Here is a 19,437-nt window from a genome sequence, read left to right as displayed (position 1 = left end):
GATTGTAGATTCTTATTGAAATAGAGAAACGAATTCAAATTTGATTCGAATTGCAATGGTAGTATAGACATTTGGAATGCACTAAAATGTTGGTATGAGTAGGTCGTTACATGCATTATACAGCAAGCGAAAAAAAATTAATTGGACATAACATGGATTCATACTCCCTCCTTCCATCTATATATGGCGTAATGAGATTTTTAAGACCGCCTTTGACTATTGACAAGATTAATAGTACATGACATGCACAATGTGAAAATTATATCATTGAAAGAACCTTTCACAAACGAATTTAACGGTGTGCTTCGTGTAAGTTGCATGTCATATATTATTGCTCTAATATTTGGTCAAAGTTAGCATCGAAAAACGCATTAGGCCCTATATAGATGGAAGGAGGGAGTAGCTTTGAATAGCATTTTTATAGTAAAACGGGGCAAGACTCTCTCTTTGTGTGGTGTGAATAGTTTTATTTTTTTCGTTTTATTTTTGGTTGAGGAAAGTGCGAATTGATTTGGTACGTACAAGTACAATATTACTACACGTTAGGCTTGTCCCTAAAAATCAACATGCGGCTTGTTATATCCGGAAAATTCAGATATCGTGCTCCCAAAATTGGCGCCTTCACAACCCGCGCCTTGTTATCCCGAAATTACAACGCGCACGAAAACTCCCTCCAGCTGCCAAATCCCGACACGCGAGATCCCCACTCTAACCCTGAGCTGAAAGGGCCGCTAGTTCAAATCGGTGGGGGTACTTTTGTAACACACCCTACATTTTGGACAAGCGCGTCCCTAAGTCATGCTTCACCTCCTCCCATCGCCCCCTTTTCTCCATTCGAAATCCCAGGCCGCCATAACCTCTCTGCTCCAGCCGCAGAACCCCATCCTCCTCCGTCCGCCACCTCACCGCTGCCCAGCCGGAGCCTCTTCCCTGACGATGTCGTCCACCGCAACAGCTCGACGTCCCTCGTCTACCTCCCCAGATGAGGATTCGTCGTTCATCTCGTCGTCCCGCCGGTTCAGCCACCCCGTCCTCCACCTCCAAGGAGCTGCTCCGATGATCGCCTCGTCTATCGCAGCTGCTCCATCCCCACAGCGCCGCCTTAACCTGCTCCACCGGAACTGCAGCATCCTCATCGACTCCTCGGACGAAGCCGAGGCCTACTCAGCGCCACCAAAGAGGTTGTACACTCATCGCATCGCACCTTCTCCTTAACTCAACCTCCCGGCACCGACGGTGCTCCATCCCGCACCCCCATGGAGCGGCTACCCCGGCGCCGCGGGCGACATCTCCATGGCGGCTCTCCCCTAGTGCGAGGCCCCTTCGGCGGCGGCGTCCATACCAGCCGGATGTGTTGCTGCTGCTCCAGCTCTCGCTCGCTTGCCCGCGTTGTTGCTACTGCTCCAGCTCTCGCTCGCTCGCCTAGTTGCTGCTGCTGCTCTGGCTCTCGCTCGCTCGCCCAGTTGTTGATGTTGCTCTCCCCCTTGCTCGTGCTGCTGCTCTACTCCGATTTAGCCACACATTAGTCGACTGAATCGACTTTTGGGTCAGTCGATTTTCAGGGGTTGGGGGGCTCGCAGGAGTTAAGAAAGAACCACTGGCAGCAGGGACGGGGGCTCGTCGGAGAAGTACCCCACTATCTATCTTAGGGTTCAGGTTTGGTCGGGGGGCCTAGAGGGCTGGCCTGGGTGGCGGTGGCGAGTTGTTTCGGGGCGGCGAGGCGGCGCTGGGGCCGGCGGTTTGGCCGGTGGTGGCTGGCAGCTCAGGAGGGTGCAGGTTGAAGATGAATTGCAGGCCCTCCCTAAACTACATATCAAGTGCCTCTCTGCTACCATTGCGTTCAGTTTTGACAGTATCATTCAGATTCCACAGTAAATTTCAGTTTCGACAGTTAAGTTCAGAGTCAACAGTTTTTACCTCATCTGTTGTAGTCAGGTGGTTTTTGGTGATGTAAATTTTACGTCTATTTTACATCATCTATTGGACATGCTATTAGAATCCCCCCTGATTGACGATGTCTGTCTTGTGCTGCTTCAGCCTTGACGTCTTACGGCTCACCGGAGCTGCTCCAATGACAGAACGATCCATCACAGTAGAGCAATGCCCTGGACGCTGTCTACAGATTCCTCAGACCTTCCTCCACACCTCCGACAGCCACCTCTGCCTCAACTGCTTCAGCGACCAACCCAATGATGCTGAGGTCTAGACGGCTATGGCAAAGAGGTTGTACACTTGTTGCATCACTTATTACTATACATTCACGTCGATCCATTAGGGCTATTTTGGTTCAACGGAAAAACATAGCAATAGGGAATTTTCGAGTGGCACTCTACTATTCAATTATTCATGCATTTGGTTGAAAGGAATGAAGCAAAACATCCACCTGGACCTACTTTTCAAAATCCTATGCATGAAAACAAGACCAAGTGCATTAGTGGCAGAATAACATTCTAACTGTACACGCTTTCATATGGTTTCACTTTATTTTGGCCATGTTTCTTTGCATTCCTTTGCTCTTCCAATTCCTGTAAACCAAACACCCAAGTTGACAGAAATCATGTGTTTACAAATGCTCTATTTACCATGTGCATTCCTATCCTATTCTGGTGTTTTTCCTATCCCTGCGTTTTTAGAATCATGCAAGCCAAATGAGCCCTTACAGAATTACTTCAGTTATAGGTAGGTGTCGAAGGGAACTTTGTGTGGTTTGTCCTGCTCCTGCCATGACGTCGTCCACCTCACCTGAGCTGCTCCATCGACATAAGCATCCACCAAACTAGACATCACGACTCCTGGCCGTCTTTCGCCGCCTCAAATCTCCTTCCCTGCCGCCGGCACCCACCGCAACGACATCACCATCATCGACTTAGAAGATGAACCTGAGGAGTACATGGATCCACAAGAGAGGTCGCACTCTTTTGTTTCTGCTTATGTTATGCATTGCTTAAAATTACCTGCTACTTTATCGTCCTGTTCAGCTCTTGGACTCCCAAATCAGGTCCAAATTAATGTTCAAACTTGAGTTCTAAATTAGTTGTGGGGCACATATCGAGGCAGCAATGAATAGTATGTCTGTCTAATATCTGGTTCACCTAGGGTATGCCTATGTTGTTCATCTTGGGTGGGAAACAAATAGTAAAGCAATCATCATCTGTCTTTTTATTAAATTAAAGCAATCATCAGCCTGCTATCATTATTTTTGGATCCACCCACTGGTTGTTAGCATCACTCTAAATTTTTGCATGCTCTCACTATAAGAAAAATGTCAATTTGTGACCTTGACTATTGGTCACTGAATGGTCATTGTTTTTCATTTGTGACCATTTTGTGACCAAAAATAGATGGTCAAAAGCTGACAGTCGTAAAGTGAAATTAACGACCTTCTTCGGGATAAGGTCGTAGACTTTTACGACCAAAACAAAATGTCGTTGAACCCATGACCTTTTGTTTTGGTCACTGGTTGTCTGCCCAGGCCACGTCGGATCCGACGTGGCAACCTGATATGGCATAATTACGACCAATTGAAAAGGTCGTTGATAAGATTCAGCCCGGTCCAGTTCGGTGTCTATATGGGCCAAGCCCAATAATTCAGCCCATTTATTGTATTTTTTCCTTGTTAATTCTGGTAAGCTTCATGGGCCTGGCCCAAGAATTCAGCCTTTTTATATATCTAGTTGTGCCTTTTCTTTTTATTTTCTAGGACATGGCCTTCTATAATTCATTTCTTTTTTGGGCCTCGGCCCTTTTACAGTGCAATCTATTTTGGGCCTCCACAACAGACATGGTTATTCCAGCTTGACATCTCAGCATGTACACATGAATTCAAACCATTTTATTTCTTTCAACACAAAAGAACTCTTTAAACAGTCACGACAGTAGATAGTAGATACACTGGACATTGACTGAATTAACATGGAAATGAAGCAACATTTCTATTTCTACCATTTCTATTTCTACTAGCAGCATTTCTATTTCTACTAGCAGCAGTAGACACTTGCAAGGAGCTAAACTAACAACAACCATCCTTCATCAATTAGTGCTGCTGCTTGGTGTGCCACATCACTAGTTGCCCAGCACACAGCAAGTTTCCGGAGCAACGTAGGGAGCCTTCTCCTACAATTTATTCAAACAGAGGAAATGTTAGTGCGATGCCACTCTCATCCATTCAACTGACAGCATATAATACTAGCTATTTCAAGGAGGGAGATAAGGGAATCGATAGGCTAGTACCAGTTAATGATGGCGTCGACGATGATCTGGATGGAGTTGTCGTTGTTGAGGAGGTGGGTGATCTCCATGGTGTGCATGATGATGCAGACTAGCATGATCTTCCCGTTATTGCTGTCGTGCATCATGAGCGAGTTGGGTGAGGGGCTGAATGCCAATACAAAACAATGAAAAACAACTAAAGCTGGATAGAAGAATGCATTCATCTTGCAACTTAACAGTTATCACAGAGAACATGATACCATAATATGAATGAAAGCACTCAGATTCTAATCTCACATAGACAAAATTCACTTATTACGTTTCAGCAATATAAGCTAGAATTGACAAGTACACGGTAGGATTCAATTCATCTTGCCCATATACAGCAACCAACAGACATCTTATGTTTCAGCATGCACATACAATTTATTTACTTATTTTTGAGCAAAATTGTCCACTTCCAAACAGAATGTCCTTTCATTTGATAAATAAAAATAGAAGGCCAAAGAAATATATTCTATTAATTTTTAACACATACAAAATTATGAGCTTGACAGTCATCGGTTTAACCATATCACACAAACAACAACATCTATCTATACCTCTACTAATTAGCGACTCCTAAGAAATTACCACATTAATCAGTAATTAGGAGCCGTCAATCTGGTGGGACCGAATTATAACGGTGTAGATTAACCAGTCTATTTTAAGCCCTTTAATAAAATGCGCAATGCAATCTATGTTAATCTTTGTCCCAATTCTGTTTCTAAGAGGCGTCTAGATCGTATAGTGTAGGTCACGAACTCCCCATCTCCTTCAAAAGTTTTTTTTCCTTTCTAAAGCCCACAATCTTTGACGGTTGTAAATGTAGAATACATGGAAGACACGATCCTAATCCAGATCGTATCGTGTAGGTCACGAACTGCCCATCTCCTTCCCCTAAAAAAACTGCCCATCTCCTTACCCTAAAAAACAAACTCCCCATCGCTTCATCTCAAAAAATAAAAAACCCTCTCACACACGCAGCTGCCGTGTTCGCCTCGCTGTATACAGCTGGTCGATCATAGCAATCTTTCCACATGCTTAATCCCCTCATGCGTTCAAACTTTCCAAGCGCTTAATCCCCTAATGCATTCAAACTTTATCCGTGCGATTTCCACGGATCTTCGTTTCTCTTTGTGTTGTGGCGGCCGTTGTGCGAGTCAGCGTGCTTGAGCGCGCCATGTTCGGTTTCAAGGTGCAGTGATGGAGTATGGTGTTGTTGGTTTTCTGCCTACTTCTAGGTATCATGTCAGCCTGCTGAAAGAGAGTTTGTGGTTGCCTGCAAATTTTATCTGATTTTTTATTTTTCATTGATATTCGTCTTCAGGCTTGATTTGGGGCTCCTCCAAGTCTTGATCCATGGCTAGGTTTGCATGCTGGATTGAATTTCCATGCCCTTAATCCCCAATCTGTTTGCACATCTCATTTGTTCATGCTTTAACCATGTAATTTCTCAGATCTTCGTTCTCTACGTTGTGGTAGCTGCTGGGAGTTCGGGCCGCAATAACCCCATCGCCGACAGTGCATGGGATGTATGGCAGCCTAGAAGCAGGTTCGGTTGTAGATGACTGGCTCAAATACATTCGCGGCCATAGCATAAGAACCAAGCATGTCATGGATGCATGCATAGATATGTACAGGGGTGAAACGTGATCAGCGAGCCAGGATGTCAGACGGTTTAAATAGAATTGATAAGCGCAATCATATCTTTCAACTAATCTATATTCCTTCCACTTCCACATTTATCTTTTATTCTGCACCAGATGGAACTGGAATCGATGTAAAAAATATTGGGGATGTTGGTGCTGAATTAAGTAAGATGTTTAGGAGATATCTGGGTTAGTGGATATGCATCATAAATAATGAATGCTTACATGATGAGTTCTCCTTCACAATTTGATCGGATTTTCAGGTATTAAGTAAGATGTTTAGGAGATATTTGTGTTAGCGCATATGCATCATAAAAAATGTATGTTTGCATGATGAGTTCTCCGTCACAATTTGATCGGATTTTCTGGTCTTCGATGAAGCTCCGGCTATTTCTTCTTCTGATATTCGTTCTTCATGTAGTTTTCCTCTATACTAACCTTCTGTAGTTTTCCTCTATAGTTACTAACCTATACAATAGATTTTGTACCATGTTCATTACCTAATCAGATTTTACCTTGACGTACATGAAGATTGGAGACAAAGTTGTACAGCAAGACGCATAAGCAGTTGTTTCTAGCATGTTGATCTGTATCTCTGGCGTAGTCCAGGTGCATCAGAGTCATGGTTCAGAGTCTGGTGAGCGTTGGTCCAATTGCCTACGCCAGGTTTGATCTGGTGGGGACCTTTACATTTCGACAGATTTTTCTCCTAGAGTTTCAAAAACCAAAGGGATACAATATACAATACACATTACTTATATATACAAATTAAACTGAAGGTCGTCATTTAAGTTGCGTGTTCTTTTGTTTGCATTGAAGTCCCACTTTTTTTGTATTTTTTGCATAATATTGAAGAAGAAAGACAATAGATTTTGTACCATGATCATTACCTAATCAGATTTGACCTTGACATACATGGAGATTGGAGACAAAGTTTTATGGCAAGACGCCCAAGCAGTTGTTTCTAGCATCTTGATCTGCACCTCTAGAGAGGTCCAAGTGCATCGAGTCATGGTTTAGAGTCTGGTGGGCGCCTGTCCAATTGTCTACGCCAAGTTTGATCTAGGGACCTTTACATTTTGACAGATTTTTATCCAAGAGTTTCAAAAACTAGAGCGATACAATATGCAGTAGACATTATTTATATAAAAATATAATTGAAGGTCACCATTTAAGTTGCGTCTTCTTTCGTTTGTATTGAAGTCCCAATTTTTTGTATTTTTTCCCACAATACTGAAGAGGAAACTAAAGTCCCTAGATGTATTTAATACAATTAACCATGGGGTTCATGCTTATAGAAAATAAAGATCAGACTAATTACTCTTTTGATACTATATCAGCATGCATCAACACCAAGAAAAATGAAATTGTTTACCTAGAGACCATATTTCTTAATGGATGTGTTGTTTTGTTTTTGTTTCCGATCGTACTCCTAGCAATTCCTAGGTTTCTCTTCTTCCAACCTAATCCCAAGTATGTGTTTCTTGAACCTTGATGCTACATCCTGCATGAATGAAAATAGTAGATGGAAGATGTTTGGAGTGTGTGCTAAGATAATGTTTGTGTTCAGCTTTGGTAAGAAACTGAGTACCCACACTCATCAGATTGTAACATTGGTATTCAATTGATTTCCTGATGGAATCTTATTGAGAACGGAGGACCATAGCATGGTGTAAACACTGTAGCTAGCCAATATGCAATGCCTTTGCTAATAATCATCTGTCGGAGCAGCTACAAATGGCTACTCTGACCACATGGTCGCCGTGTCTGTGGGACATACCGACTACAGTTTGAAGTTCAATTATAACTGATCAGTTTATACAACAGCTTTAAATCGTGCATGGTATGACCTCTATCGCTGCTATTTTGGTTGTACCTCGATGCCATTTTCCCCTTACTGAATCGCAGGATATATTGCTGATTTCATGGGAAATAGCACTGTAATCATGCAATTTTAGACCTGTCGTGACAGGTCCAACACACGCAACCTTAATCTTTGGTAAATTTTAGAGTGAATAATTTAACATAGTAGTTGCTAATCTTTTCCGTATTCCACAAAGGTTAAGGACTTCCCAGCTTCTCTTCACTTGCGTGCCAGCACTGTTGAGTTCTCCTAGGTACCTATGGGAGGTTGATCAGGCCTCCACGGCATGCACATCATCTGCCGCCCAGTTTAGAATCTAATTGCTCGAGAGATTGCAGCCTTCACCTTTGCGCGCAGCCTGGTATGGTACAGCTTAGCACTTTGAAGTCTGAAGCTAGACTTTTCTTACCATATCTGTCAGCTTCTGTCAGCTTCTAGCATCAAACTATATTTTTCTGTTCGTTGTTGGAACCTCAATCCTTGAAACTACACTTACATGTGATGTGGTCTGTCAGAGACCAGCGACCGTGTCCACTATCCAAGATGGTACAAAAGCTGACGGTTGGACCCCATGCATGGTTGCGTTGGTAGCTATGTCCACACGGAGAACAATAGGCGTGGTTGGCTCGGTGGGCAGAGATGCGGCTGAGACGTTCCGGGAGACGGCAGTACTGTTTGTCCTAGAGGCCATGCGCAAGGAGATCAGCCTAGGCGACATGAGCAAGATTTGTCGACGTATCATGGTAGCGGTGCAGATATATATGGTATGTGTTGCTTCCTTTTTTTATTAGGATAACTTACTACACCGTGGTATTCAGAGAAATAAATTGTCTTAATGGTATCATTATGTGTTGTCTCCATATTTGTAAATACTACCATCCTTCTCAGCCTCTTCTCGCTCGCACTATTTGACGGGATCAGCTTGTCAAGTCTTAATGAGCCGGAGTCAGTCTATCGGAACATAAATTCCTTGATGCAATGGAGCCCAAGTTAAATATAGTGTAATAATCTGAGTCGCTTTTCTTTTCTCAGTTCCTGTACATATGTATCGGTGTATTTTGGTATTAGAAGTTTCAACGTTTTTTATAGTAATATGCATGTTAATTTGTAGTAACCACACTAGCTATACCCGTGCGGCGGCACGCCACACCCCATCGATATGGTACGTATGCGTATATGCTACTTTTGACTTATGAGACGATAGAAAATAAGACCGCGATACGGTACGTGTGTGTGTATATGCTACTCTTGACTCATGAGATGGAAAATAAGGGCTTCATGTGCATAAGCTTATTTTTATAACTCCGTAGTCACAAGGAAGCAAGCTATATATGCACGGAAATAATTTCAAAAGGATACATTATTATGATCATGAGTGCTACATCTTGCAAGATGAAAAGTATATGCATTGTGGTTTCTTTCTGCCAAGACTACACATCAGACCTAGAGTTCATAAAGGTCTCCTCCCACATCCATAGTTGGGCCTACCAAAAAAAAGAAGTAAAAGTTAATGACACCCTACGGCAAGCAAGAAATCAAGCAAAGAAATAGATGCAAAAAATACCAAAAGACGCAACCAGAACGGAGGAACAGGGAACACGCAAATCGCCCTGCCCAACAGACCTACAGGAAGGACCACCTACAAACAATAAGACAAACACTGGGTAACTACCCGCTCACCACTAAATTAGTCACTATGCCGAGCAGAGGAAATCAAGAGTTTATGACCAGTTTATCCATGCATATTGCAATTTTATTTGTTTGTCAAGTCATCAAGAAAATCAGAAAGCATGGTCTCTGGTAAACAAATGCCTAAGGATGTTCATGCAACAACGCTACAACTACAAACTTTAACAGTTAGTATTCCAACAATGAGTAATAATAGAGGATCAACACCACAGAATGGTGATGAACAAATATTGATCATTATCAACGCACCCACCACAAATCAGTTCATAGGCAGCCAGATCTCTCCCAGCGGACCATGCAATTGACCACCTAACTTACATTATTGTGCCTCTTCCTCTGCCCCTCCTTTCCCTTGGTGCTGAAGTCATAGATGGTTCTAGAAGATTCTACGCATTGGACTCAGCACCTATGGCCAAAAAATTGATATTTTTCAAAGGTAGGTGTATGAATCTAGTGTGTCTATTTCTTACGGAGAAGTTGTACAAAAATTGGGAATATGCAAAATAAATGAACTAAAATTACCCACAAAACTAAACAATACCCAATATAGAAGAAGATCAAGAATCGGTCCTTCAGTTTGAAATTGGTACCAAATAGGAAGAGTGAACTATCCAAACCGAAAGCATTGAACTATACAAATGAGAAATCCGAACTATGTACTGTAGGGAGTAATGGTCGTATACTTCATGAGTATACCTATAAGACAGATTACAAATAGACAGAAAGCACACATTGCATCCATATACATAAAAAGGAAGGAACCAAAATTAACATTTTTCTCTTTCTTGCCCTAAAAGAACAACACTATGTCCGCACTCGATATTCATTTCCCCATTGAATTAACATTAGGATCATCATTAGTAAGAAGCACGGGTATTTTGCATATCTTGCTGCAACCTACAAACAGAGCAATGCTTTATATTGTAAAGTAGGGCCAATATTAAGATGCCAACTGAAATTCACTAAGTGCAAATGAGTTACATGTGGTGGTACTTTCTTCTTCAACAAAAAATACACAGCCTCACAATCAACTTACACTGTTAATTAAATTGAGATACTCATGTGAATGATTTAACTGAACAAAAAAAAATCAAAGCAAGCACTGCTGCTTTCACCAACCGTGTTCAGGCAAGGCCAAATAACCAACAAATTCAAGCCAGTTTGGGTCAACTTAGTGTGCTACAAAATCACTAAGTCATACAACTTCACAAACATATATATTTTTTAACACCATGGGAAAGAGTACCCAGACTACACAAAAGAAATCAGATGTGCAAATATCTACCTTCTATGTGATTGTCCAGTTCAGTCGTATATATAGCACAAACCATTTTCCTTCTTGCTGGGCTTACAGCTGAGGAATGAACTGGTGAACTGCAGCTCACGGGGCTGAGTTCTACGCCACCCTACCCCATGACTACCACGAAGTGGATCGATGACTGCAATGCTCCAATCCAAGGCCATGCCTCTCTGGACGTACCAGGCTCCAGCTGCCGCCGGTGCAAGGACACGATCAACATCCAGGAGGATGGCATGGGGAGAACTGCGATAGCCGTGGCACTCCTCCTGGATGGCCATGGCATGGAAGAGGACGCCGGTGGCTGGGACGGCACTGTCGCCACAGCTCCAGGGCTCGATAGTGCTTCTATGGCTTGAAGACAACCTGGCATATATATGAAAAGTTGCTAGCTTATATTAAGGATATTCACAAACCAAGTGAATTTGTTGCACCTTCTCTTAGTGGACAACCCTAGGCCTGTATGTGATTGGAATAGCAAGTATAGTCTACTGACTGGAAATATTTCATTGAAAGAAGGCTAGACAAAAGAAGCAGCCGTTAGATGTGCCAGAATAAATAATTTACAGCTCAAAACCAAACATAAACAGGAATCAGAAATTAAGGAATGCCACCAGTCTGAATAAATCAAATCCACAAATTGAACAACTTGGCCTCCCGTCTCAATACACAAATCAACTATGTACAGAAATAATCTGATAACTATTAAACATGCGGGTACTGTACTACTTCCTAATCAGCCATGTACGGATAAGATAGACGATTAGTCTGCAACAAAAAATTAAGTAGATAAGATAGGTTTAATGCCTACTCTATATCATGATATTTGACCTTTGAGCTGCATCCGAGGTGTTCACCATCTTGTATTATTTCACTACAATGATTGAGTAAGTATCAGTAATGTATCCCACAGTTATTTGCAGGATGACCTGACTAATCTGGATAGCAATCACATGTTCGTACAATTTTTTCATATAAGAGTCAAAGAAAAAAATCTTTATAGTAAATTTATCATTTAATTAAAGCACGGGTTTAGGCAACGAAGGCAGCGTGTCAGTTTCTAAAAAGGATAATAAAATAAAACACAGCTGCAGGTCTGGATGTGTACCATGATCCAGTTGCACAACGGAGGCTCAAACTACTCAGCCAAAACTGTATATTCAAAGGTTGAACTATGAATTGAATAGCTAATACAATCTTCTGATTGAAGAGGCAAACTTATATATATGGTTGTATATAGATGCATAACTTTCAGCGGAGGCACCAGCAAGAGGAATAACCGAATAATAATCTGTGACTGTAATCCCCATTCCTCAGTGATCAAACTTTTCAACCTATCACCACATTAATATATAACAACTTAGAAATCTTGTTCGTGTAAGCAAACAATACTGCATGCGGAATAAAAAATAGAGGCTTATTATTATATTAAATAACAGTAGTGACTAAAATGAGAGATCAATCCAAGAAGTGCAATAGGGACTATTGCCGACTTGTGGTAAAGATCAGAACAAGAGAAACAAAAGGGAAGTGCTCACCGTTGAGAAAATCCTCGGAGATTGGCAACCCCAACTTTAGCTTCCCTTTAGAAAACAAGGGTGACGAACCTTGGGCTCGACAATTCCATGCCTCCAACGGTTGACGGCTTCATCAGCTGCAATCACAAGTCACATGCAGAAAGCCAATTAATGGTGCAGTGCTGCTGAAAATTCAGTCTTCAAAAATGTGAAGGGAAAAAAATCAGCTGCCAGTGCAATAACTTCAATGTCCACATCAATCTTCCAGTAAAATCAGAAGATGTTCAATATTTTGGTACACCATTGCAGACCGTCATTTTCTAACATATTCCTTTGCACAATCATAATCTAAAACATGCCTGCACATCCTTGGTTCGGGACAGTGGCATCCACGGCTGAGGGCAATGCGTTCGCGCCTGCAACTGCTGTGAGCAGTACTGTCTAGGGGATTAGAGCGCTCTTGCATGGCGATGGATGACCATACCCCGGCGACCGGCGTCGGCGTGGAAGAAGGTGGTCCGTCGATAGAGTGTGGGATAGTACGCAGTGACTGCTCTGGCAAACTTTATAAATTGCCTCGCCGCGTCCATACCACTGGAACGAACCCACTGGAAATATGAACATGATCCTCATCCTTATTAGTCCTGACTGTGTCATCCCAGAAGCAGTGCGCGAGCGCCCGCTACTGGTCGCTGTCTTCCGGCACTACACAGACCTCGAAGATCATCACTACAAACATGCAAACCTCCATCAAATCCAGAGTTCAGAAGTAGTAGCTAAATGCATCATAAGGGCAATAATCTATGGTGCCTGGATTCAGGAACTGTTTTCATAAGTATAGCAACACAATGTATGGACTGGACTGATTTGTTTTTACCTGTGGCCGCTCTGACATTACGACGAACACTTGGTCTGCCTTGGAGCAGTCGTCACATAGAGGTGGGCAGCTACGCCCAGAATGATGCTTGGGCCATGCTCTTCCATGTTGAACTCCACCTGCATTAGTAGTAAGCCAGCGGAAGAAGTGACAGAGGACTGTCGGAGCAGGACAGACCGTGATCGCCGCTACACTCGTTATCCGGCATATGGACATCCACCGGCTGAGACGGAGGCAGTCTGGACGGCCGAAGGAAGGGGGCAGGGGCATGAGCATGCGACACCGGTGGAGGACGCAGGGCGCCGGTGGCCGCACCGTCACGTCCCAGCCAAAACGCCATTTCCACACGACTAAAGATTCAGCAAAAAATCGGCAATCCATGGTTCCCCACATCAGAAGGGGGGTAGGAGAGGTTGGGGAGATCCCCACTGCCGCATGCCACAGTCACGCCGCAAGCCCCCTCTCATGGCCACGGCTAGCACGCACCTGCCGCCGCCGCAGCGTGAGGTCCGCCTAGCCGCGCACCGCCGCGCGCTGCGTGAGCCCCTCCATGGCCTTGTGCTTGTTGTCGCGGTGTCGCCCGTGCCCTGCGCTGGTCGTCGCCATCGCCGCGCAGCTCTGCTTCACTGTTCGCTGCGAACCAAACCGCGCGCCGAGGAGGCCTCGCCGACCGCCAGCATCACATCGTCTGGATCTGCTGGAGCGTGTGGGCGCTGCGTGATGGGCATGGGCGTTGGAGCAAGCTTGAGGGGCGGGAGCCATTTTATAAGGAGATACAGCGGTTGAGCGGTGGTGCATCGGCGGTTGAGCGGTGGGCGGCGGAGGCAGAGAGCCCACGCGAGTCTTCGAGAGACGCATCGACACGCGGAGGGAACTGAGAGGAGAAGAGAAAACCAATCCGCAATCGCCATCGACACAAATCGCTAAGTGCACCCAAGGCTTACCCCACAATTTCCCCCAGTAATTGACGTGTCAGCCTCTCATTGGTCAAGTTTTCACTGATAAGAAAAAGTCAAAAAAACAGGGTAAATCAAACCTAGCTAGGTTTAGTATATTTAGAATATATAGGGTGACAGATAATGGATATGAGGCGTGTGCATGCCAGAAATTATTGTTTTTGTAATATCGAATTGGTATTTCGGTAAATATCCTATTGATTCAAATTTTGGTTTGGACTTATTTCGGTAAATATCCTATTGATTCAAATTTTGGTTTGGACTCGGTACGCACCAAATAATATCTATTTTAATTCCGTATATGCAATTAACCAAAATTGACCTGAATTCAAGAAAGAGCCAACACCATTTTACTTTTGAACGTATCTTAAAATAATACAGTTTGGCATTTTAATTTTACGAAATGACTAATATAGGACATGTTTAGGGCAATACGGAACCAAAGGGATGCACTAAAGTGCAACCACTCGATGACATGACTATTTCCTCTATGCACGATTTTTGTAGTTTGTGATATATCCGTTGGAGATTAGGCTTATGTATTTTATGTGACAAAAGGAGGAACAAGAAAAGTAGCTAACGTAGTAAATGGTATCTAATGTTTGCATCGAAACTATTCTCTTTTGAAAAGTAAAATTTCAACATCAAACTGTTTTTGTTGGTTGATTTTGTGAGGATGTCTCATTATCTATCTAAAATAAATTGCTTAGTTTCTCTAGAGACTGGTCAGAATAGGTGATATGTGAAAGGATAATAAGAAGAAAAATTTATTTTCATTATTCTAAAATTTTCAATAATATGAAGGCATTATATACCGTTATCAAGTTCTTTAAGTAGTTTGACTTCTTATCTAAAGGGAGAGAATTTAATATATGCTTCATTTCATATACCATTATCAATGGTAAGACAAGATGTTACTTTTCCAATGGAAATTGCGTGACTCTTCAATTTCATTACCCCAGGCAAATAAAAATACTCTCCACAATTGCATCCCATATTTTATAATATAGCTTATCAAACTAGCCCGTGCGAATGCACGGGTTGGCGACTAGTACAAACTAATTAGCAGTACTATATATGATGCATCATACAAACAGTATTTCTACCTTGTTATTATCAGGGAGCAACAGGGGGTGGGGGAGATTCCGATCGGCTCCGTGTTAGCTGCCATCACCACAAACTCAAGAGTCTTGGTAGCTGGGGAAACAGAAAATGGAGATTAAAAATCATAGGAACTGAAATTAGCAGGACCGACCAAAGCGCGCAGCTAGGGACTGGTCACCTTCAAGGTAGACCAATGAATTAACTAGTTTTAGTCAAAGACATAAGCATGCACATACAAACATACATACGAATTGAACCAGAATCCATATATGCCTCTGCACTAAATTGCAGGTTCTATCCAACTTGCACTTGGAAAGAGTACATCCTGGTTTACTAGCAGCCAAACAAAATATTCAGGTTCTGGGCTTGGTGCATGAATGCTACTGTCGTACACAGACAGAGAGGAAAGAGTTGAGCAGGAGAAACAATTCATTCATCTTTATTTTTCAAGTAGCAGGCGGTACAACTTGGCTACAGTTTTAGAAAGGACTCTTGAGTTTGCTCGAACCAAAAAGAAAAAAAAGTGATGCATATTTGTTCATAGATACAAGAAACTGAAGATCCAACTAGATTCAGTCAAAGTTTCAGCAAGCTGCACATACGTACAATTTTTTGAATTGTTTGTGATGAGCAAATTAAAGTTGGCCCCTGCCAAACAAAATGTGATTTCAGGAAGCCAAAGAAAGGCAGGCGTACAATACATGACAAGTAAATAAATTTTCATAACAAGCTAAACCTGAAGGATAAAGCCTAAGATTTCACCCACCCCAAACTTCAGTATTTGGTGGTACAATGAAAGAGCAGTTCAACCAAATATATTTCTGCTCTATGATTTTGGTTTCAGCTATTTACTAATGAAACAGAATAATAAGTATTAACCAGTCCAAACAAGCACCTCACTGACACAAGGGTTGCCACCAATTCAACTTACTTCACACCGAGATCGATGTGCTCTGGATACTGAAGCCAAAGCATCCGGTGTCGCTGAAGTTCCTCCTGAGCAGCTCGTACTCCTTCACCTTCAGGCCACTCTCCAGCAGCTGCATCGCCTTCTCAACCCTTATAGTCATGTAGCACACAATCTTCTCATTACGCCTGATACCTCTGTTTGTAAAGCGTCCCTAAAGCGTCGCTTAAGCGACGCTTAAGCGTTAGAGCGCCCTCCAGGCTCAAAGCGTCCAACTCGCTTTAGACATGTGTCTAAGGCGTCCGCCTTAGACACTAAAGCGTCTGAAGCGCCTGCTTAGGCGTCCTGATTGGCGCTTTAAGGCAGAGAGGACGCCTTAGACTTGCCAGGCAGGGTACAGAGATTCCTGGCAGGGAAACAGGGCTGGGCTCACATGTGAAACAGTTACAGGAGGGGAAAGAAAGAGAGAGAACCAAAACCAGAGCGTGCAAATATCCAGGCTTTCAGCTCTTTCCTCTCTCCTCTGGCAGCAGCTTCCTCAGATCTGCACCAGCCTTTTCTGCTCTGTTGTGTGTTATGCTATGCACAACTCCTCTGCTGTTAGGTGCTACTGCCTCTCTTATAGCAATTGGCTAGTTGCTTACTGCTTAGTGGATGGATCAGAATATATGGGCTCACTGGTGGATTAGAATCAACATATATATGTCTCACTAAATGGTGCTCTATTATACTGCCCATCAGGTTCAGAGTCTGTGTAAAGCGTCGCCTCGCTTTACGCTTTATCGCTTAAGCAGTGAGGCGCCCCCCTAGCGCCTCGCTTCGCTTTACCGCTTTATAAACATAGCCTGATACCGAACGACCTGACAGTGTACCTCGCTGCAATAACACAATATCGTTCCTATTAGGACCACCAATATTGACCACAATTGACATGTCCACCAGGACCATGTCGGATTTAAGACACTCACCCTTGGAGAACACCGGTCACTGTCCTCTCAACTGCTCCAGCACCTATCAAATTAACAAGAATGCAGTTAACATCCATCAATGATTTGCAGTTAACCTGTATTTTACAGAGACCAGGAATGCAGAGAAATCACTTGAACTACTCCGTGCCACTGAGACAACAGACTAAGGTCAATCTACAACTAGCGAAATGGAGCGGAAACGATTGACCACGGCAAAACAACAGTTATTACATGGTAGTAGCATCAGCATCAGAAGCCGATGCATGTCCTACTAGCAATCTACACATGACACCCCAGATAGAATAGGCCTGTGCCAATTTCGGCCAGATGCAAGTATACAAACAAGGGCGCTAGATTGCTATGAGCGAACAAGGACAAGCAGGCTACTAACAACCAAAACAATATACTCCAAGTGCAAATAGTAGTAATCTGGTGCTACCCTATTCACATTCTTGTGCCTCTGTGATGTCATTTTCTATCAGGTCTGCTGGCACAGGAAAACCATACTATACTGAATGAAAAGCACTTAACCTTTTGCCAGAACAACAAGCATGCTCGGACATTACATCATGAACAACCCTATCAAAGCAGCGATCACACGATTTGAATTTACTGAGGCAAAAAATATAACTAAGTGTTGATTTCAGCAACATGAATCCAAAAGAGGGCAAATCATAGGCTGTAAAACAACCACAACCACTTAAACTAAAATCGCCCCAGAAAGCAGCATGGACCTAGCATCAGCACAACCAAATAATGCTACGGTGCCAAATAACTGGAATTACCACAATGCCTACCCAAAAAGTCTGGTATGGCAGCAACAACTACGCCATATCATACTATTCGTCCAAACAACCACCAGCACCGCAACTACACAATCGTCTGCAACCCCGGTAATTAACTGGCCGCAATGCAGTACTAGAGCTACCATGCCCGCGAGCATGCCAACCGCATGACCAAATCAATCTAGCTACCATCGGGCCCCTGTTCCACCTGCGGAGACGGACATATTAACAGGAGGGGGCGTGGACCTGGATCTCGCGTCGGATGTCGGGGAACTCATAGAAGCGGCAGCCGGGGTGGTGCAGGAACTCGGCCCACTCATCCCTCTTGGCGTCGGCGGGGCGGCGCAGCTGGTGCACGAGCTGGAGCATGAGCGGGCGGCGCGTGCAGATGTCGGAGCCGCGTGGGAGGAAGTCGCGGCCAACGAGCGCCTCGAGGACGCTCGACTTGCCGCTGCTCTGGCTGCCGGCGACGGCCACCTACGATAGGTCGATGGTGGAGCTGCTCCCCAGCTGCGCGAAGATGTCCTGCAGCTTGTTGATGATAGGGATCACCGAGGAGCCCACCACTGCCGCGGCCTCGGTCGCCGCCGCCGCCGGCGACGGCGCGGAGGCGGAGGAAGAGTTGTAGTGGTCGTTGGCCATGGAAGCAGAAGAGCTCCGCCCGCCTCCAGGATTTGGTTCCCCTCTATCTCTGTATTTCTGTGGGGCTGCGGATTCAAATCGGGAGGTGTCGAGGCGGAGAGAGGTGGAGGGCATGGGGGAAGCCGTGGATGGCGGGGAGGGGAGAGGGGAGGAGGGTATGGGGGAGGCCATGGACGGCAGGGAGCTCCGCTGGAGGGAGGAGCAGTGTGCGGGGGAGAGAGGAGCTAGGGTTTGCTGTGCGTGTGAGAGATCTGGATTGGCTAGGTTTCACGCGCGTGTAAGAGAGAGGGTGCAGTGGGTTGGATGGACGGATGGATGAATGTATGGATGGACGGATGGACGGATGTTTGCCACGTCATCGATCCATGCCACAATGGATTCCACCAATCAGAATTCATCTTATGTTTCTCTTATAGTTTTTATCCTCTTATTTAGGGCAAACATTCAACATATTAACCATGTATAGTTTGTTAAAATGAATGAATATTGTGCACATAGGTGCATCTTGGAATGGCAAACAATGTTGCCTAAGGAGGTTTTCATTTTCTTTGGACGAAAAATTCATTTTTCATTTTTTTGAGTGCCCGTAATGAGTTTTTTTGTAAAGGACCTACCATATATTTGTTGCTAAATTGGACCAAATCATTTTTATAAAATACTAGGCAATATTTAATGCACAATTAACAAAATGTTGGGTGTCCAAAGCTTTTATCCACCTTTGGTGAAAAAGACAAATTTTCGCCGATCCGGTTGGAAACGGGTCAAATTTGAACTACAGCTGCCTTGTAGTTTGCTCTTTATTTTTTTCAAAAATCATTTCTAGGTACATAAGTATCTATTTAATCATAAAAATAGTTGGGTGTCATTCCAAGATTGTTTGCCATTCCTAAAAAATCATTTCTAGGACATATTTAATGCACAATTGAAAAAA

General features: G+C 43.6%; 1 long non-coding RNA gene across 6 annotated transcripts; it reads right to left on the bottom strand.

Annotated features, from left to right (window-relative positions):
- Positions 1-10,543: 10,543 nt before the first annotated feature.
- Positions 10,544-18,912, bottom strand: LOC123157219 (uncharacterized). 6 transcript variants are annotated; one of them, XR_006478818.1, is made up of 7 exons: positions 18,111-18,883; positions 17,080-17,122; positions 16,136-16,987; positions 13,145-15,297; positions 12,289-12,996; positions 11,859-12,084; positions 10,544-11,624 (listed from the first exon to the last, which is right to left on the bottom strand). It is a non-coding gene; the product is annotated as an uncharacterized lncRNA (long non-coding RNA). The 6 variants fall into 6 exon arrangements; XR_006478817.1 differs by having other exon boundaries at positions 10,544-12,084; positions 12,289-12,404; positions 12,752-12,996; positions 18,111-18,878; XR_006478815.1 differs by having other exon boundaries at positions 10,544-12,084; positions 13,145-14,142; positions 15,207-15,297; positions 18,111-18,852.
- Between the last annotated feature and the right edge of the window lie 525 nt (positions 18,913-19,437).

The sequence above is a fragment of the Triticum aestivum genome, chromosome 7B, assembly GCF_018294505.1.
Source record: "Triticum aestivum cultivar Chinese Spring chromosome 7B, IWGSC CS RefSeq v2.1, whole genome shotgun sequence".
NCBI classification, from domain to species: Eukaryota; Viridiplantae; Streptophyta; class Magnoliopsida; order Poales; family Poaceae; genus Triticum; species Triticum aestivum.
This window is presented reverse-complemented; position numbering and strand designations above follow the sequence as displayed.